General features: G+C 35.6%; 1 non-coding gene across 1 annotated transcript; it reads left to right on the top strand.

The window, feature by feature from the left end:
• Window positions 1-21,351: 21,351 nt before the first annotated feature.
• LOC115721466 (small nucleolar RNA R71) lies at window positions 21,352-21,458 on the top strand. Its single transcript, XR_004012488.2, has one exon. It is a non-coding gene; the product is annotated as a small nucleolar RNA R71 (small nucleolar RNA).
• Window positions 21,459-22,114: the final 656 nt, after the last annotated feature.

Below are 22,114 nucleotides of genomic sequence, written 5' to 3'. Positions count from 1 at the left end.
CTTATTAACAATAATTAGAGTTTAATACATCAATAAAAAAATGATAGAAAACTATCAATCCAAGCTCGTTCACAATCCACCCTAAGTGCATGCACAACTAATTCATGAACAGAGACATGAACTAGGGATGCCTCAGGAAAACTGGATAGTAAACTAGCAAAAACAGCTAAAAAAGCGTCCAAATCATTACAACACGCTTAGAATAAGCTGAGATCAAAGCTAAACAATCAAACACTATAAATGAATCGAAAGCTCCAACAAACAAGAGAGACCAGTCTAGCACTCCCATCAAGTTAATTGTTCTCTGCTTGAATGATAGAAAATCCCCCTACAATAATAACAAAACGAAGAATGAGTTCTTAGGAGATATCTTGTAACATCAAATATACTAATTATAGGAAACAATCATAAAATAAGCAAAGAAAAATAAAAAATAAAAAACTTATCTTATGTAAGTAACTCCAAAAGTGACGATGAAATGCTCCATAAATAGTCACCAAATAAAACAAAACAAAAAGTACCATACTATAACATAACATACAAAAACATAAAAACCAAATAAACTTAAATTACAATTAATTAATAAATTTAAAAATTAACCAACATATACTATAATTAATTAATTTAACAGTAATAATAGCCTTTACAAAATTTAAAATTCGTAATAACACCCTATAAAAATAACCAACTATAAGATTTGAAAAAAGATTCTCAAAAATCAAAAAAAGTAAGAAGGAAAAAGAAAAATAAAATCAATAAAAATAATAGTTATTGTAATTACAATTTAATTTCTTATTTATTTTTAAGAAATTATAAAAAGTTTAAAAAAACTACTAAATAATAAATTAAATTAAAAGGTTTTACTATGAAAATCTAGAAAAAAATTAACTAATAGATTTTTTTTTTTAAATAGTAATAATTGACTACAAATAATTGAGAGAAAGAGAATAATCAAACAAAAATATTCTTTTAAACGGTAAGCAAAATAATTAAAAGTTATATATATATTTTAATATATATTAATTATATGTAAAAAATAAAATTTTAAAAATTAGTAAGGCACGTAAAGATGGAACCAAGAAAATCTCCACCACTTTCAACAAACCACCAAACCAGCCACTAGTAACTGCTGCATGCGTCCTGCCCATTAGTGACTAACAAGAACCACCAAAAAATTGACAATCCCATATTTGGTCACGCATCAATAAAAAACAACAATATAAAAATAAAATTTTTAAATATGAATATAATTTTTGATAGAGATATGCAGTGCACTGAAAGATCTTTGAGACCAAATCACATAAAAAAACCTCAACTTATTGAAACAAGAACTTTGTAAATACATACTATAATCATAAAGAGAATAAATTTTTTAATGGATTTATGAATATAAGAATTTAAGAATATAAAGGTAGGAATGAAAAAACCTGGAGCTTTGATGCTATCGTAGTACACTTTAATTACCAAAAAAAACCTCAATGGAGACCACCTACAACCTCAAACTGGATCTCTTCTTCTTCATAATCTCATTCATCCATATTTAAAAACGCTAAGCCCAATCTCATATTCTCCAAATGGAAAAATAGTTTCCAAAAATGGACCACTTAATGACAAAACTTCACCAACTGCATCGATCTCAAAGCTCCCACAAACAACATCGATCCCGAAGCCGGCAGCGGAAACTCCGCCCAAATGTCTTCCACCGCCACTCCGCCCATTATATTTCAATAGCAAGAAAAATACAAATATCAATATTATATTTCAACAGCAAGATTAGTTTCAAAGCAGTAAAAAAAAATAAATATAAAAATGAAGAAATTTTTGGCAGATTCCAACATTAAAATAAAATAAAAGGAAAATTGAAATCCTAAAACTAATCAGAAAATACAAACTCAAATTCACAAATTCTCATTTGATCCAAAAAAATCTTAAGAACAAACCCAAAATAAATCAAAACTTTGGCTCCGCCTGTGACTATCAAAGAACGGACCGTCGGCAAAATGCTCGAGCCTCCGCCGCAGGTGACTGCTGCGGTAGTAGGAAAGCTTTTCTTAGAGGATTTACTTATTACTATGAGTAACTTCTATAACAATAATGGTTTTATTAGCAAATGTTTGTGAATTTATTTGGTCGACGTACATACCAATCCCTTCTCTCTTGTTTTTATATATCTATATAGAGGATCTTTGATCACATTAAGATTATAACAATGGTTAAATGAGATAGCATATCTATATCGTGGAACATATAGAATACTATATATAAGTCTGAGAGTTCAATTCCAAGTTCTAAGAGTGGATTCAACAAGGAATTAATAAGTTAGGGAATTTATTTGGTAAATTCGGTTCGACTTATTGGAAGCTCAGTATATAGATCCATGGTCCCCATTCTAGTTGAGACCATACTGTTTGTAAGACTCAATAATTGATTTATGTTTAATCAATTATAGTTCTAAAAGTTAGACTATGTCTAATTTGTGAATTTTCACCAAGCAGGGTTGAAATTGTAAAGAAGAAAGATTCTAGGTTTATTTATTAATTAAGAGACTCTATATGTCTAATTAATAATTATATTAAATGACAATATTATTTAATAATCTATTTTAGTTATTAAATAATTAGTTTTGGCATTTAAATGGTTAGAATTGGAAAATTGGCATTTTTGAGAAAATAAAAATAAAATTGTGGAAACTGCAAAATCCAAGTGAGACCTAATCACACCATGGCCGGCCACTTGTATGTGCAATTTCCAATTATTATTTTTAATTTTTTAATGCCAAATAATTACTAACCTAAACCTAGCAGTTATCTATAAATGGAAATTGGTGGCTCACACCAAATAAGGCAATTAAGCAATTACTCAGTAATTCAGGAAACTGCCTCTTTCAGAAAGTTGAGCTTCCCTTTTCTCTATATATAGCCGCCCATCTCTTCTTCTTCTTCTAGACTACACAACACAACACAAGAGAGATACAATTTCGAAATCCTAGTGAGAGAGTAGTGCCCACACACAGCTGTTGTGATATTTTGCACACGTAAGTGTACATATCGTTTAAAGTAGTAAACTCACCAGGAGTGAGGTCGATCCCACAGGGAGTGCAGTTAAGTACGTTAAAATTAAACCTTTACTTCTATTTTGTTGAATGAAAATTAAGAAAGAATTAAAAATAAGGAACTAGTAAGAAGCAATTATTTAAGAAAATTGACAGTTAATAAAAACTAGGGCTTCGATTTCAATCGTTTCTATTGATTATGGCCTACTATGATTATTTTCCTAATATTAATTTCTATGCAATAGCAGGTTTACTAAGGTAATTTATAGTCTTCTCAGATATATAAATCTCAATTACATGCAAACTTTCTACTCTCGTGATAAATTTAACATGCAACAGGCATTAAACACAGAAACCCTATAAGCTATCTAAACCATATAGGTACTCTCGTCGTATATCGAAATTCAGTTTTATTCTACTATAGCATAATTGACACTCACTTCTCAGATCTCGCATCAAAATCATAGACAGTTAATTGGTGGCCAGACAATTAAAAGTAATTAAGCACAAATAAAATAGAATACACAGAAATTAGGAGGAAAATTAATCATATTAAAACCATAAAACAATTGTTAAACAATATCCATCTAACCCTAATTAAAGTGTTTAGCTACTCATGTTTATGGAAGCACAATCACACATATTAACTTTAAGAAAAAGAAGAAGATAGAGAAGAGAAGAAGAGAAGAATGCTGAAAACCCTAAGAAGTATGCCTCCAATATTGCAGTTGATCTCTCCACTCTGTATCTGAATTCTCTCTTTTTTTTTCTCTGAAATTGCTTGCTGAAATCAACTCCCTTCTTCCCTTTATATAGGCATTGAAGGCCTAAAAAGATGGAAAAAACGCACATGTTTAAATTCCCATTCGGATTTAAATTTTTGGGAAACCTCAAACGAGATATTTTTCTCCTGCATCGACTAATAGTATTTTGGCCATAACTCTCTTAATATTGCTCGGAATTGGACAATTCAAGATGTTTCGGAAAGATAAAAGAGAGATATAAAACTTTTATGTTTTGACTTTTTCTAAAATCTAATCAGAAGATAGTCTAATTCAGGCTTGAAGTTTCAGCTTTATTTTCTTGCACAATTTTTTCTATTTTAAATATCATGATATTTTTATCTTTTTCCCATCTTTTTCTCTGATATTTTTCTAATCTTCTTCTATTTTAAATCTGCACAAATAAAAGATAACAAGCGTAAAAATGCTCCAAGCACGATTAAAACAATGCTGGATTTCAATCTTGATCGAATAAAAGGTTGCTAAAATGTTTATCATTTTAGATGAGGTGATAACTCTATTCAATGGATGGTATCTTTGACTCTCGCCTAAACGGGACACTGATATCAGTTTGTTGAAGACCTTGGAAATTATTTAGGATTGTATGTTTTAGTATTTTCACTTGTCATTCCTACTTGCTATAGGTTTAATAATTTTTGAATTGTGTATGAATTTATATTGAACCATGTTATTTTCTGTTATTAAATTGTAGTTTAATTTCGAATCTTCATTGTTAGTCTAACTTGGTTTGTTGTTCTAATGGGACAAATCCCTAATGGATTGTCAACCATTAGACAAACATAATAGTGTTAGATCTCGAAAGAAAAATATTGTAAATGCAACATCTAGCTGTTCATCAATTGATGACACCTTAGACTAGTATTTACAATATGAAACAAGAAGATTATATAAATAAAAATAACTTTGACTCTCGCTAATCGGAGCATCGTTGGATTCTTATTTAAATACGAAATTATCCTAATTCCTCTTAGCTTATTCTTTTTCGAATTAGCTTACATAACATATCATTGCATGAATGGTTTATAAATCATATAATGTCATTCTATTTTTTTCTCTTAAGAAATTGAATGACGCATTTGATTATATTTCCAAAATCTATCCCGAATTGATATAAATCCTCATTCTTAGAAATCTCCTACTTGTATGGGCAAATCAGACTTAGAGTTAAATTAGTAGTGGTGGTCCAAGAAAGAATTACTCATTATATTTGGTATAAATTTAAGTCTTTGACTTTAAAGTTTAGATTCCAAATAAAGATTTTATATTTCTATTTCCAAATACAAAACAGTTACACTTTCACAAGTGATTAATATCCATCTTCTATCAATGGATTCAAACTGTATGTTAGTATGGAATATGAGTTTAGTATTCTGTGACCAGGATCTATTTGCACTATTCTAAGAACTCTTTGATGTAACTAAACCTAAGTCATAAAAAGACTACAACCACAATCATATAAATCTATGGCATTTGTATCTTGTTCATAGTGGTTTTGACAAGATCAATCTCTGCAAAGAGTCAATATGCCTATATCCACTGAAAGTATAATCATCTCATTCGTAGATGGATGTACATTCAGGGGTGGATATGTGTTTTTTGTTATATTCTTAAAAACGATCACTTTAGATTTTACCTTATGCAAAAGAAATTTGAAATGTTTGAAAAATTTCATGAATTTCTAGCAATGGTGAAAAACCATTAAGGTAAGTGGTTAAAGATCTTGCGAACTGAAAGGGGTGGAGAAATAGTGTAAAGCCCGCTTAGTTAATTTGGAAATTAGCAGCTGTTTATGTTTAATTATGAAATTATTTATAGCCATTTAAATAATTTATTACTGTTATTTACGGAATTCAGAAATGCATGATTATGTCATCAGTAGTCTTTATATTTCGTATTTCCGGTGTCCGGTATTTTGGAACTCGGCGGTTGGCTCAGTAGAAATCACAACTTAGTATGTTAGTATTTTGGGGACGGGTTTTAGACATTGGGAATGTCGGGAATGGCCGGGAATTTAGAATTTCCCAAAATACCCCTTTAGTGTGTTTTATGTGATTTTATGGTGGAGGGGCAAAATGGTCTTTTTGCCCCAATGACTTTTTGTCCTTTAGTGACTTTTAAATGGAAATTAAATATTATTTGGTTATTTTTTAGTTGGCTGAAATGAGTTTAGTTAAATGGCATTATTCTTTAAGTTCTTTCATTTTTCTTCACTTAGAGAAAAAAATAGAAATTTTCAAGAAAACTCTCTCTCTTTTTCCTCTCAATTTCGGCTGTGCATGTGTGTGTTTGGAGCTGGGTTTTGCTCAATTTTTCAAGTGGATTCTCATCCAAGGTTAAGCATTTTCCCAAGCTAGGTTAGCTCTCTTGATTTCTCCTTGAAACTATGAAAAAAATGATGATTATTGAGTGAAATGCATGATGATTTTAGTATTTGTTGCTGCTGTGATTTTGTTATTTTTCTAAGGTTCAAAGCATGCTAATTGAAGTTAATTTGGGTTGTTTGAAGCATGATTAGTTAGGTTGTTCAAGCTTTTAGTTTTTATGTGAAAAAGTTAGGAATTTTGGAAAGAAATGGTTCATTTTGTTTCTGTGAATTGCTGGGTGTTCTTGTATGTTTTCAGAGGTGATATTATGCTTATTTGAGTAGGTTTAAATAGGTTTGGATGCATGTTAGGTGGATTTGCTCAAGCTTGAGTTTGGAACTCAAAGCTTGAGCTCCAATGGTGTTTTTCATTTCTGTGCATTCTGGGTAGGTTTGATGCTTTAGAAATGTTATTTGGGATATATAGAGCAGGTCTGGAAAGTTTGGGACCAATTGGGGTTAAATTGGTCGAGTTATGAAATTTTATGGTTGCTGCCTGCGAGGAACCGGAATTCCGGTTGTGCATCCGGAATTCCGGATGGGGGTTCAGTAATTCCCGTAACCGAATTCCGGTTGGGCAACCCGCCTGTACGGCTGGGGAATTTTTCCGAACCCTAGTTTTCCTCGTTTTTAGGTTTTTAGGGGTATTGCCATGCTTTTTATCGATAGGGAAACTTTTAGTTTCAAGTTTTAGTCCCCGGGAAGTGATTTAGCGTGTCACTTATAGCGTTGTGATTTTTATGGTTTAGGAGCCGATGTCCGCCGCTCGGCTTCGATTCCGGTCGGGTTGACGGCACACCCGAAATCGGAATCCGTGTAAGATTAGTATAACAGTATGCATATGGAGATTACATGTTTAGCGTGCATGTAGGAAGCCTGCTAGATTACATTAGATATGTATTTAGGCTTCGAACCATCCGACCCCGTCACGCTCGGTACAGGCCGGAGTATGACCCGACGGCGGAGTATGACCGGCTCGACCGATCAGCCGACACTTGGTTGGTGGTTCGGTGCTATTGACCTATCCCGTCGGTACAGCCGAGTATGACCCGGCGGCGGAGTATGACCGGTTCGACCGATCGGGAGGATACTTGTCAATAGTACCGTCCCCCGAACGTTCAAAACTCGCACCATGTTGGACATGGCGGTAGTGCTCGCACCATGTTGGACATGGCAATGGCGGGACTCGCATCGTGTTGGACACGGCGGTCGGTTTTATGTATGATATTATTATGCTTTTCTTACTGAGTCCGTCGACTCACAGTTTATGTTCATGTGTAGGTAAAGGCAAGGCTGTAGCTGATGGACCGTGAGCGAGCTTATGAGATTGTACATGTCGGGGCGGTTAGGCCTGGAGCGTACGATCCTCGGGACAGCAAGGCTGGGATTTTTTGTAACTGTCGTTAGACGACTTATATTTTGATGTAATAGTTCAACAGTGAAACTTTTGTAAACATTTTTATAAATCGGGATCCCGAGACTTTTATAAAATGGTTTATAAGTTTAATGAAAAAGCAAAATTTTAATTAATCACGTTTTTCCATAAACCTCGTTGATTAGCAACGAGCTGCACAGTACGTTTAAAAATCACGTAATACGCCTAAGATAGTTAGGGTGTTACAATTTGGTATCGTAGCCGCTGTGTTGTCTTCCGAAGATCGTCACGACATGTACAATCATCATCAGCAGTTAGCTCGGTTCACGGTTCAGTAAGCCTTTATTGCTTTAGTAGTTTATTTTATTCAGTTATGAAAAAGAAAAGCCTGTTAGGAAGCATGTTAGTAGCCTGATAGTAGAATAGGCGCATGTTTCATTTCTAAGTTCCAAATTAAGCGGCATTAGTAAGCTCGCCTTGAATACGCCCTGATATGCCAACTTTTGGTTTCGCAGGCGGTTCTAACTAGATGGACGCCAGGCGGACTACCAGGAGTCAGGGCAACTCCGTAGGGTCGAATCAGGGACAGGGAGCTCAGTTTCCCCCACCTGCTAGGGGCCGAGGCAGAGGTCCCCGAGGCAGGGCTCGTGGCCGGGGTGATGAGAACCCGCCACAGCCGCCTGTGCTCCCCAGCCGATCAGGGAGCCCCGAATTGGGAGTTACGGTTTGCGGAGATGCAAGCCCGGATCGAAGAACAAGACCTCGAGATTCAGAGGTTGAGACAGCAGGGTGCTCCTGCAGTTCCAGTGCCTATAGTTCCAGTGGCACCGCCCCGCCGCCTGTGCCGAGTTAGTGGTGGCGGCCCACAGATTGGAACCTTTATATGAGCGGTTCCGGAAGCAAGCACCTCCGGTATTCCTGGGAGGTCCAGATGTATCGAAAGCCGAGCAGTGGCTGACGGTGATTACCAGAATTCTGAATTTCATGGGTGTCACCGGTAATGACAGAGTGGTGTGCGCCACATTTCAGTTCCAGGAGGACGCCCTGGTATGGTGGGACATGGTGTCTCAGATTCACGATGTCACCACCATGACCTGGGAAAGGTTTCAGGAACTCTTCAACGCGAAATACTATAATGAGGCGGTCAGAAGCGCCAAGAGGAAAGAGTTCGTTCACCTGACCCAGCGGGAGAACATGAGTGTCACTGAGTATACTACTCAGTTTGATCGGTTGGCGAGGTTAGCCTCGGGAATTGTGCCGACCGACTTCAGCAGAAAGGAGAAGTATCTGGACGGGTTGAATCCCAAGATCAGGCATGACCTGATGATTACCACCGACGACAGCACCACCTATGCTCAGATGGTGGAGAAGGCACTGCGAGCTGAGGGCGCAGTGGGGTGCATGTCAGATTCAGTCAGTACTCCGGTTGGTGGCGGGGCTCCTACCCCTCCTGCATCAGGCTTTAGCAGGGGGAGTAGTGGTTCGGCCATTGATCAGAGGAAGAGGGCACCCACTGTTTCCGGCGGCTCGAGTCAGAACAAGAGGTTCCGGGGGAACCAGAACAGAGGGAGTCGTCCTGGTGGTAATGAGACCCGATTCTCCTATCCCGAGTGCCCTAGCTGCAAGAGGCATCATCGGGGTGAGTGCAAGGGGCAGGGATGCTTTCATTGTGGCATGCCCGGACACTTCAAGAGGGAATGTCCCCAGCTCCGGCCAGAGGTACCGCGAGCTCCAGCGATACCCACTCCAGCCAGGGTGTTCGCTATCACGCAGGCTGATGCAGATGCCAGCCCATCAGTTGTTACAGGTCAGCTTTTTATTAACAACTCGTTTTATTCAGTGCTGTTTGATTCGGGGGCTACACACTCTTATGTGGCGGCCAGAGTCTTTAGTAAGTTGGGTAGACCCTATGATAGATATGAATCAGGGTTTGGAACCCTGTTACCTGGCGGAGAATTGGTTATCTCCAATAGGTGGATTAGGTCTATGCCGATCAGGATAGATGGTAGAGAGTTAAGCGCTGATCTGATAGAGATGAGCTTAGTCGAATTCGATATTATTTTAGGAATGGATTTCCTATCTAAATATTCGGCGAGCATTGACTGTAAGAGGAAGATGGTGGTCTTCCAACCGGAAAGTGAAGAACCGTTCGTGTTTGTGGGTTCGGTTCAGGGATCTCGGATCCCGGTGATCTCGGCTATGTCAGCGAGAGAATTATTGCACGGTGGGTGCTTAGGGTTTCTGGCCGTGGTGGTGGACACCACTCGGCCAGACACCATTCGGCCAGAGGACATCAGAGTGGTTCGGGAATTTTTGGACGTTTTTCCCGAAGAACTTCCAGGGTTACCACCTCAGCGGGAGATTGACTTCGTGATTGACTTGGCACCAGGGGTGGATCCGGTTTCTAAAGCCCCGTATAGGATGGCTCCAGCTGAACTTAAGGAATTAAAGATTCAGCTCCAAGGGTTGCTTGACATAGGGTTCATTCGGCCCAGTGTGTCACCTTGGGGAGCCCCGGTTTTGTTCGTGAAGAAGAAGGATGGATCTATGAGGATGTGCATCGACTACAGAGAGTTGAACAAGCTGACGGTGAAGAATAAATATCCATTACCTAGGATCGATGACTTGTTCGATCAGCTTCAGGGGAAGACGGTCTTTTCTAAGATTGATCTCCGTTCGGGTTATCATCAGTTGAGAATCCGAGAGGAGGACATTCCAAAGACGGCTTTCCGCACTAGGTATGGACACTACGAGTTTCTGGTTATGTCATTCGGACTAACCAATGCTCCTGCAGCATTCATGGACCTGATGAATAGAGTATTCAAGGATTTCCTCGATATCTGTGTGATTGTGTTTATCGACGACATCCTCGTGTACTCTCAATCAGAAGAGGAGCATGAGTTACATCTTCAGATGGTACTGCAACGACTTCGAGAACATAGACTTTACGCCAAGTTCAAGAAATGTGAGTTCTGGTTGTCTCAGGTGTCCTTCCTAGGGCACATTGTGAGTAAAGACGGGATCAAGGTGGATCCCGGGAAGATCGAATCCGTCAGGGATTGGCCGAGACCGAAGACAGTGACAGAGATCAGAAGCTTCTTGGGATTAGCTGGGTACTACCGTAGGTTCGTGGAGGGGTTCTCCAAAATTTCAATGCCCCTAACCGAGCTTACAAAGAAGAATCAGCGATTTATCTGGTCAGATAAATGTGAAGCTAGCTTCCAGGAGCTGAAGCAGAGATTGATTACTGCTCCAGTACTAGCTTTACCTTCGGACAAGGAGAAGTTCGTAGTCTACTGTGACGCATCCAAACAGGGTTTGGGGTGCGTATTGATGCAAGCCGATCGGGTCATCGCTTATGCCTCCCGTCAGTTAAAGGATTATGAACAGCGATACCCGACTCATGATTTAGAATTAGCCGCAGTGGTTTTTGCACTGAAGATTTGGCGGCATTACCTGTATGGAGAGAAGTGTGAGATCTATACCGACCATAAGAGTCTCAAGTATTTCTTTACTCAGAAAGATTTGAACATGAGACAAAGGCGTTGGTTAGAATTAGTGAAGGACTATGATTGCGAGATCCTCTATCATCCCGGAAAAGCCAATGTAGTGGCCGATGCCCTGAGCAGAAAGGGTCCCGGGCAAGTAGCTAGCATGGTTCAGATCTCATCTCAGCTAGCAGAGGATATGGTTAGATCCAGCATTGAGTTTGTGGTAGGTCAGCTTCACAACTTGACGCTGCAATCTGATCTATTAGAAAGAATAAAAGTCGCTCAGATGACAGATCCGGAGTTAGTGAAAATCCGAGATGAGGTATTGGCTGGTCAAGCCAAAGACTTTTCAGTGTCAGATAGTGGGATGCTTTTGTATAAAGCCAGGGTTTGTGTTCCGAACAGTGTGGAATTGAGAAACGAGATCTTTGAGGAGGCTCATTCTACTCCATATTCTCTGCATCCCGGCACCACCAAGATGTACCAAGATTTGAAACCATACTTCTGGTGGAACGGTATGAAGAAGAATTTGGTAGAATTCGTATCGAGATGCCTCACTTGTCAGCAGATCAAGGCTGAACATCAGAGACCAGCAGGGTTGTTGCAGCCTCTAACCCTACCAGAATGGAAATGGGAGGATATTACTATGGATTTTGTGGTCGGGTTACCTAGGACCACGGGTATGTATGATTCCATCTGGGTAGTGGTGGACCGATTTACGAAATCTGCTCATTTTCTGCCGGTCAGAACAACATTTTCAGTGGATCAGTTGGCAGAACTGTACGTCAGGGAAATAGTGAGACTTCACAGGGTACCGAAGTCTATAGTTTCGGACAGGGATCCGAAATTCACCTCCAAATTTTGGCAAAGTTTGCAACGGGCAATGGGTACGAAGCTGAAATTCAGTACAGCATTTCATCCTCAGACAGATGGTCAGTCCGAAAGGACAATTCAGATATTGGAGGATATGCTGAGAGCCTGTGTTATGGACTTTGAGGGTTCATGGAGTAAATATCTGCCGTTGATAGAATTCTCTTACAACAACAGTTATCAGAGTACGATAGGGATGGCTCCCTATGAACTGTTGTACGGTAGGAAGTGCAGATCCCCTATCCACTGGGATGAGACAGGGGAGAGGAAGTATTTAGGTCCAGAGTCAGTTCAGCGGACCAATGAGGCAATAGAGAAAATAAAAGCTAGAATGCTTGCCTCACAGAGCAGACAGAAGAGTTACGCAGATCCGAAACGTAGAGATGTTGAGTTCCGAGTAGGGGACCATGTGTTTTTGCGAGTATCTCCGATGAAGGGGATTAAACGTTTCGGGAAAAGAGGCAAGTTATGCCCTAGATTTACTGGACCTTTCGAGATTCTCGAGAAGATAGGTCAAGTGGCATATCGGTTAGCATTGCCTCCAGCCTTATCAGCAGTGCACAACGTATTCCATGTCTCAATGTTGAGAAAATACGTTTCAGACCCCTCTCATATACTCAGTTATGAGAGTCTTCAGCTTCAGCCAGACATGTCATATGAGGAACAGCCAGTGCAGATCCTGGATAGAAAGGATAAAGTCCTTCGGAATAAGACCATAGCATTGGTCAAGGTTCTCTGGAGAAACAGCAAGGTGGAGGAAGCCACCTGGGAGCTAGAATCAGATATGCGAGCTCATTATCCAGAGTTATTCAGGTTAGATTTCGGGGACGAAATCCTTTTAAGGGGGGAATAGTTGTAAAGCCCGCTTAGTTAATTTGGAAATTAGCAGCTGTTTATGTTTAATTATGAAATTATTTATAGCCATTTAAATAATTTATTACTGTTATTTACGGAATTCAGAAATGCATGATTATGTCATCAGTAGTCTTTATATTTCGTATTTCCGGTGTCCGGTATTTTGGAACTCGGCGGTTGGCTCAGTAGAAATCACAACTTAGTATGTTAGTATTTTGGGGACGGGTTTTAGACATTGGGAATGTCGGGAATGGCCGGGAATTTAGAATTTCCCAAAATACCCCTTTAGTGTGTTTTATGTGATTTTATGGTGGAGGGGCAAAATGGTCTTTTTGCCCCAATGACTTTTTGTCCTTTAGTGACTTTTAAATGGAAATTAAATATTATTTGGTTATTTTTTAGTTGGCTGAAATGAGTTTAGTTAAATGGCATTATTCTTTAAGTTCTTTCATTTTTCTTCACTTAGAGAAAAAAATAGAAATTTTCAAGAAAACTCTCTCTCTTTTTCCTCTCAATTTCGGCTGTGCATGTGTGTGTTTGGAGCTGGGTTTTGCTCAATTTTTCAAGTGGATTCTCATCCAAGGTTAAGCATTTTCCCAAGCTAGGTTAGCTCTCTTGATTTCTCCTTGAAACTATGAAAAAAATGATGATTATTGAGTGAAATGCATGATGATTTTAGTATTTGTTGCTGCTGTGATTTTGTTATTTTTCTAAGGTTCAAAGCATGCTAATTGAAGTTAATTTGGGTTGTTTGAAGCATGATTAGTTAGGTTGTTCAAGCTTTTAGTTTTTATGTGAAAAAGTTAGGAATTTTGGAAAGAAATGGTTCATTTTGTTTCTGTGAATTGCTGGGTGTTCTTGTATGTTTTCAGAGGTGATATTATGCTTATTTGAGTAGGTTTAAATAGGTTTGGATGCATGTTAGGTGGATTTGCTCAAGCTTGAGTTTGGAACTCAAAGCTTGAGCTCCAATGGTGTTTTTCATTTCTGTGCATTCTGGGTAGGTTTGATGCTTTAGAAATGTTATTTGGGATATATAGAGCAGGTCTGGAAAGTTTGGGACCAATTGGGGTTAAATTGGTCGAGTTATGAAATTTTATGGTTGCTGCCTGCGAGGAACCGGAATTCCGGTTGTGCATCCGGAATTCCGGATGGGGGTTCAGTAATTCCCAGAACCGGAATTCCGGTTGGGCAACCGGTCTGCCGGTTGGGGAATTTTTCCGAACCCTAGTTTTCCTCGTTTTTAGGTTTTTAGGGGTATTGCCATGCTTTTTATCGATAGGGAAACTTTTAGTTTCAAGTTTTAGTCCCCGGGAAGTGATTTAGCGTGTCACTTATAGCGTTGTGATTTTTATGGTTTAGGAGCCGCAATCCGCCGTCGGCTTCGGTTCAGGTTGACCGGCACACCTGAAATCGGAATCCAGGTAAGATTAGTATAACAGTATGCATATGTAGATTACATGTTTAGCGTGCATGTAGGAAGCCTGCTAGATTACATTAGATATGTATTTAGGCTTCGAACCATCCGACCCTGTCACGCTCTGCAGACAGCCGGAGTATGACCGGCGGCGGAGTATGACCGGTTCGACCGATCAGGCTGACACTTGGTTGGTGGTTCAGTGCTATTGACCTATCCCGTCGGTACAGGCTGGAGTATGACCAGCAGCCGGAGTATGACCGGTTCGACCGATCAGGAGGATACTTGTCAATAGTACCGTCCCCTGAACGTTCAAAACTCAGTACCATGTTGGACATGGCAGTAGTGCTCAATACCATGTTGGACATGGCAGTAGCGGGACTCAGTATCGTGTTGGACACGGCAGTCAGTTTTATGTATGATATTATTATGCTTTTCTTACTGAGTCTGTCGACTCACAGTTTATGTTCATGTGTAGGTAAAGGCAAGGCTGTAGCTGATGGACCGTGAGCGAGCTTATGAGATTGTACATGTCGGGGCGGTTAGGCCTGGAGCGTACGATCCTCGGGACAGCAAGGCTGGGATTTTTTGTAACTGTCGTTAGACGACTTATATTTTGATGTAATAGTTCAACAGTGAAACTTTTGTAAACATTTTTATAAATCGGGATCCCGAGACTTTTATAAAATGGTTTATAAGTTTAATGAAAAAGCAAAATTTTAATTAATCACGTTTTTCCATAAACCTCGTTGATTAGCAACGAGCTGCACAGTACGTTTAAAAATCACGTAATACGCCTAAGATAGTTAGGGTGTTACAAATAGTTAGTAGATATGCAGTTCAAAGATCATTAAATTGATTTTTTGAATTATATCCAAACTTACCTCCCCAGAAATTCGATTTGCATATTGATGATTAGTTACTAGTCGTTGCCTAAGTCCTTCTAAGGTAATACCCTTTCAGAATGATGGAATGGTTGTGTACTTAGTGTAAACCATTACTATACTCATGGATGACCTAATCGAAATCTTAAGAAAAGCTAGAACTGTTAACCATGGTTTGCATGTTTGTTAGCTATTCTAAGTGATTAGGGGTGGACCATCCCATAGTCATTAGATAAGAATGTGTTTGCTTAAACAAATACTACTTTTCTAAGAAAATGACTAAGTCTGAAAATAAAGTAGCAAATAAAGGAGATATTTATTTCTTGATTCCAAAAGTGTTTTATCATCTTATTCTACATATGATGATCCCACTGCCTCTGTTGTCTTGACACAACCGAAGAGGTCAATACCATTTAGTTTTCTTTGACATAATTCACGGTACCTTGTCGTAGTGGGAGGGTTTCTAGGAACTCACCTTCTTATGACTTGGAAGACACTAGTGATTAAAATCCATTGTGAGTTTAAACAAGTAATGGATTGTCAAAATAAGAAACTAATAAGAAAAGCCAAGAAAACTATGGTTTAATCCATTCACATGGAGTAACCTAAAGTTTCTATTACAAGGACATGAAAGGAAATTTTCGTTAATAAGTCTATTCAATGGACTTAACAAAACTTCTTGTTCCTAGTATTATAGGTTTGAGTTTATCTAAACCTATGGCTTATGGTATATGTTGTGTACCGAAATGGTACGTTTTATATTTATCAATTCGCAAGCGCACGAATCTTTATTGTAGTATGAAGATTGTGAAGAACGAGGTCGAACCCATGGGAATTGCGAGAAATCGAAGAAAATAATAATTTAATCTAAGCTAATAAAACTCTAACCTAGTCCCGAAAATGGTGAGATTTTTGGTAACAAAATAAAATAAAGTATTTAAACAGTAAAAATGACAGTAAAATGACAGTAACAGATATTTTCAGTAATATTTGGGATATTATTAAGGGTTCAGAATCCACTTAAGTGTATATAAAAATATTTATGTTTATATTGATTCTCATAATTTAACCAGTAATCAAACCAATTATTTTCTAATAAAAAAATAGATTTTCCTTCGCTTTAAAATTATAACTTCTAAGCATTAAATGTGAAACAATTTAATGTAAATACAAAAAATCAAAGAATATTATTTTTAATAAAATGTAGAACCAAGCATTAATAATTTCTAACTATCAAAAATACGTGATATTAAAGATGAAAGAAAATTATTTTAAGAAGCGAAAATCATAAGCATATATTGTACTCAGAATCAAAATAAAAATAAATACTTAATTAAATACACTAGGTTTCATCGTCCACCTTAATAATAAGGGAACTTAGAAACCCATAAGAAAATTAATTAAGAAAAGCGGTAAACTAACTGAGCGTTTTCTCTGGATTTTTATGTGTGAAACTCTGAAACTGTAACTGAATTCTAAAAACCTAAGCTTCTATTTATAGAAGGGTAAAAGGACTAATGCGCAATTAAACTTATTACAAATTGCATGTGGATAAAAATATAAATACAAAAAAGTTAATTCAGAGTGACACGTGGCACTGTCGGATTGGCTGCCTTTGATGAGTCGGTGCCACGTGTCGGCTGCAGAATAAAGGAGAAAAATTGCATTTTGTGGCTGAAGGAAACGGACCGAACGATGCCCATTCGCGGGGCATGGCGTGAGGCGCACGCACGGCTAGGGTGAGGCCGTGTGCCTCTCGCGCGCGTGAAGAGGGAGAGAAGGCCAAATGGAGCTGCTGCTCCTGTTGCTTTTGCCGAGCCAATGGGCAATCGCCACGTGGCGCTGATGTCGGCAGGGGAAGAAGAAGAGGGCCAATAGGGCTTTTGTCCTTTTGTGCTCTCTTTTGGGCTTCAAAAATACCAATTTTATAGCTTTGGCCTTTATTTTTGTCATTTTTTTATTTCTTTTCTTTTCTTTTAATAATGCTATTTTTTTTTCAATCAAACACAAACAACATTAAATCCAAACAAAATATTTTCAACATGAAATATATCATAATAATTTTAATGAAAATATTTATTTAAAATCTAATTAATTTGTATTTCTTTAAATAAAAACAATACATTTTCTTAACTTTTTATTTCTTTTTCTCTATTATGCCATAAATACTAATTATTATTTATAAACAAAGATAAAATTAATCTTTAATAAATTATTTTCAAAATAAAAATATATTGTATTAATTTCATGAAAATATTATAAAGAATTAATTTTATTTTGTATTTTTACACTATAAAATATGTAGTATTTTAGCATTTAACACAACCCCCAACTAGCTTATTGCTAGTCCCTAGCAATTCAAGCGGATAACAAAATATTACCAAGATGAACAAATCAAAACAAACTCTGACTAATCGAAACAAAATAAAATATTGGTGTAACTCTAGAAAATACTATATAAAAAATTACAATAGATATAATTCCAGATTTTGTGTGTGTGCTTCAAATCATATTATTTGCTTTAATTCATAACACAGATAATATCAAAAAAAATCTTTAAAGTAAAAAGTCTCAACTCCAAATCCTCACAGGTATTGAAATATTTGAAAGAGGAAGGGTTGTCACTCTTGGAGTTGGAAAGGTATATTAATTTACGCTCAAATGGATAAAGATTTTTAGGACGAACAATGTAAACAATTATTGACCAATAGATAGGCTAACCAAAAATATTTTGAAATTCAAATAACAAGTTAACTTTCGGGATTTCATTACAATACCTAGAGCCAAAATAAAGAAATAAACAACGATTTTTTTTTTTTTTTTATATATTTGGTGACTAAAATTTACGAAAAATAAACTGTAGCAAAGTCTCTTTTGATTGATGATGATATATTATTTTTTTTTATATATATATATTATATATGCATATATATTTTTACCGATATATATATATATAGATGGGTGACTATTCAATGGTTACATTTTTATTGTAACCATATGGTTACATTTTTTTTTAACCTGTAATAGTAGGTTACTAATAGGTAGACTTTCCCTTTTTAAATTTAATTAATTATAATTAACTATTTTCTTAAAATAATTAATTAAATAGACATTCCTTTTTTAGAATTATTTAATTATAATTAATTATTTTCTTGAAATAATTAATTAAATATTTAACAAGACCTCTTTTAGCAATTAATATTTATATATAAATCCTTACTTGAATTATTTTAATAATTAAGCCATTTAATTATAGTATTTACAATAAAATTATTTTTTTTTACAAAAATTAAACTTCTTTTGACACAAATTAAAATTCTCTTTTTATAATAAATTTTCAAATAATTAATTATTTTTAAATGATATTTAATTATTTTGTTACAATTATATGAACTAAGTATGAGGTCTCAAGCTAATCAATCGATAACAAGTGCAGTCATTTTTTTTCTAAAAAATCCTTCAACTTATTTCATTTTTTAATTTTTAAATATTTAAATAAGAAAAATTAAATAATTAAGTGTAATAATTTAAAATTAAGATTACATGTATAATAAAATTTAAATTATGAAATTATATGTGTATAATTTTAAATTATAAAAAGTTTTGCTATAAAAGTTTAAATAATTTAAGTATAAAAAAATAAATTGCTAAAAGTCCTCATATAGTAATAAATTGAAAAAAATTAATTAATAATTATAATTAATTTAATTTTAAAATATAATTAATCTTAATTAAAGTTTTATAAGGAAATAAATGATTAGGTTACTTTCAGGTTACAAGTTATTTATTATTTATTTTTATTTAATTTCCAAATTAATCACAACCATTTAATAGTAATCCAATGGCTACAAAAAATGTAACCATGATGGTTACAATAAAAATGTAACCATTGGAACCTCCTCCATATATATATATATATTTTTTACTTTGCTAAATGATTAAAACTAAGATATTGCTCTTTATATGATATAAATGTATTTTTTTTAAGAGCAATATCCACAATAATTATTTACCGTAGAAAAATTTTCTTTGGTATATTTTAAATTTTGACCAAGCTACGCTGATAGAGAAATGTTGCTCTTGTTTGATTTTTTTTTATATATATATAGTATGTAAGATATTGCTCTTTATATGATATATATGTATTTTTTTAAGGGCAATATCCACAATATACATCTTTACTCTTTTTTTTTTTTTTTACAAGAGGCAACATGTGATAAGAAAATATAAAGATAATAAATTTACAATTAGGCTCAATTCTAAAAAAAATATCCCTCTAGTAATTGTCATATTTTCAAATTTCAAAAAATTTCAATTTTACCAATTCAGAAGATCAATATATGTTCAAAAAGTCGTTTTCTCAATTCTCACTTCTCACAAAAAATGAAAGCTTTTAACTTAAGATTTTTCTCAATTAAATGTGTTAAAAACAATCAAATCATATGTTTGGTTTGTGCAATTTTTACTGGAATTACTATCTAAGTAACTAAATATAGTATAAACTAGTCTAACACAATATTTATTTATTCACATAATTAGCATCAAAATTTTCAATAAGGTAAGAAATTTATCGAACTTAACGCAAGAATATATTCAGTACCCCCAACTAAAATGAGACAGTGTCCTGAATGTCTAAATATGTATATGATAAGAACATGAGATGAGAACCGAAAAAACAGAGAATATGCACAGTGATAGATGTTGATGTTCTAACAAAAACAAATGACGGAAAATAAACTAAAATACGGAAAATAAAGAGAGCAATTAAAGATAGGACCAGTAGTGAAAGAATTCACTAACGTTGGTAAATCGGGTCATGAAAGAGCGTTTCCTCCACTTCAGGTGGTGTTAATTCTAAAAATGGTTTCAACCTTTGACCATTGACTTTGAATACATTACCAAATTTATAATTTTCAATTTCAACAGCTCCGTAAAACAGTACGAACAGAAAATGGACCAGTCCATTTAGAACGTAACTTACCGGGATCAAAAGGAATGTCCCAATCAGGAGGTCGAAATAACTTTTGTGGTCTAGGGAGTGATTGTGATTCTCTAGGAATTTTCATAGATCGATCTGCTAACTTTTTCGGAACATTGGTGTTTCTTTTTGCAGTACACAGATCTTTTAAAAAATTTGAGTAGGCAGGTATTTGCTTAATGACATCTAAGAAAGGGATATTTATATTTACTTGCTTGAATACCTCTAAGATGTCATACTGACTACCTCTTTTGATTGGGATCAATCTCTGTGGGAATGGAGCTTTTGAAATGAACGACAAAGTTTGACTCATTTTTTCAACCGAGTCTTTGGAATGTGAGCTTTCAGGCTGACTCTTTTCATTTTTCTTAACGAGTCAGTGTTCATTTTAGCATCAGGTTGAGATATGTAATCAAGTTTTTCAATAATTTTTCCAGACTTAAGGATAGAAATTGAATTAGCTTCTTCAATAGGTCTAGATGTACTTATCTCATACTGGCTCTTTGGATTGGGAATGGGTTGACTGGGAAGTTTTTCCTTTTCCCTTTCGACTACAACAGTAGCAAGCTGACCAATTTGTGTCTCAAGCCTTAGCATAGATTGAGAACTTGTGTGTAAATCTTGTTGGGTGGTTTGTATGAACTGTTGTATGGTATCCTCTAAAGATGGTTTTCTTTGTTGTTGAGGATATGGCATATTAGGTTGGGCATGACTCTGATTGGGTGAGTTGTATTGGTGCCCCTGGTTCATTGGAGGTTGATTCTGTCTCCAAGAAAAATTTGGATGATTTCTCCAATTTGGATTGTAGGATTGAGCAAATGGGCTATCAAATGAATTCCCATAAGTTTGAAGAGCATTCGCATCTTCAGAAAATGCCTCTTGGTATATAGGCAATGATGGACACGACTGAATAGTATGACTTGTACTATAGCATAGAGAACAAAATTCATTCCTATGGATAGGAGTATTCGTGGATTGACTTATTGAAATAGCTTCAACTCTCTTAGTTAGATTTGCTAATGATGTTTTTAAATCTACGTCATCTTTGACATCGTAAATTCCACCTCTCTTAGGTGTGTTGGAAGCTTTCGATCTACGATCTTGGCAATTCCACTGTTGAGAATTTACAGAAAGATTCTCAAGAGACTCCCAAGCCTCATCCCCTCTAAATTGCACAAATTTTCCAGTGTGCATTGATTGTACCATTTGTCGGTTTGAAGGAGATAATCCATCATAAAAGTATTTTACCAATCTCCATTTCTCAAAACCATGGTGTGGACATTTTAGCAATAAATCTTTAAATCTTTCCCAACATTCATAAAATTTTTCGCGATCTTTTTGATAAAATTTGGAGATTTCTCTCCTAATATTATCTGTTTTAGACATTGGAAAAAATTTGGACAAAAATTTATTAACTAATTCATTTCAAGTAGAAATAGATCGGGCTGGGAGTGAATTAAACCAGGCTTTAGACTTATCTTTTAATGAGAATGAAAAAAGTCTAAGCCTAACAGATTCATCAGAAAAATTTTGAAATCTAAAAGTAGAACAAATTTCTAAAAAATATTTTACATGCATGTATGGATCCTCTCTATCTAACCCATAAAAAGATGGCAAAAATTGAATTACAGAAGGTTTTAACACAAAATGTGTAGTATTTATTTCAGGAAAAATAATGCATGATGAAGAATTAGCATAAATAGGAGAAAAATGATCAATGAGAGTTTTTTTTTCCACATTTACTTGATTTGGTTCCATGATGTAAAATTTTCACTTTTAATTTCAACCCACAATAATTTATTTTTGACTAAATAATTTTTAGAATTTCGTTCTTAACAAATCATATACCAAGTATCACAAAAATTAAAATAATAGAAAAAATTAGGAGGCGGTGCCTACCATATAAGTGTGTAAAATAAAGACTGAATTTAAAATATAGCGGGAAATAAATAATATGTATATAACAGGAAATAAAAACTGAATTTAAAATATAACGGAAAATAAATAATATGCATATATTTGACTGA

The sequence above is a fragment of the Cannabis sativa genome, chromosome 2, assembly GCF_029168945.1.
Source record: "Cannabis sativa cultivar Pink pepper isolate KNU-18-1 chromosome 2, ASM2916894v1, whole genome shotgun sequence".
In the NCBI taxonomy this organism is placed as follows: Eukaryota; Viridiplantae; Streptophyta; class Magnoliopsida; order Rosales; family Cannabaceae; genus Cannabis; species Cannabis sativa.
Note: the sequence above shows the minus strand (reverse complement) of the source record. Positions and strands in the feature narration are given on the sequence as shown.